This window comes from Arachis duranensis, chromosome 9, assembly GCF_000817695.3.
Source record: "Arachis duranensis cultivar V14167 chromosome 9, aradu.V14167.gnm2.J7QH, whole genome shotgun sequence".
Classification (NCBI taxonomy): Eukaryota; Viridiplantae; Streptophyta; class Magnoliopsida; order Fabales; family Fabaceae; genus Arachis; species Arachis duranensis.
In genome coordinates, this window is record NC_029780.3 from 73399143 (window position 1) to 73399582 (window position 440).

A 440-nucleotide genomic window follows, 5' to 3' on the forward strand; every position below is an offset into this window, starting at 1 on the left:
AAAAAGCCAAACAAGGAACAATTGACAGAGGACCACCAAACCACTGTTCATAATCCCTCTGAGGACAGTAAGAGCCTAGAGAGGAATGTCATTGGCGTTCAGACGCCAGAAAGGGAAGGAAAGCTGGCGTTAAACGCCCATTCCTTGCCCAGTTCTGGCGTTCAAACGCCAGAAAAGGGGGAAAAGTTGGCGTTAAACGCCCATTTTCCACCCAACCCTGGCGTTCAAACGCCAATGGGGAATCAGACACCTGTGAGTGCTGACAGTAATCCCTCTAACAAGGCTTCTTCAACCACTTCTGTAAGGAATAAACCTGCAGCATCTAAGGTTGAAGAATATAAGGCTAAGATGCCTTATCCTCAAAAACTCCGCCAAGCGGAACAGGATAAGCAATTTGCCCGCTTTGCAGACTATCTAAGGACTCTTGAAATAAAGATTCC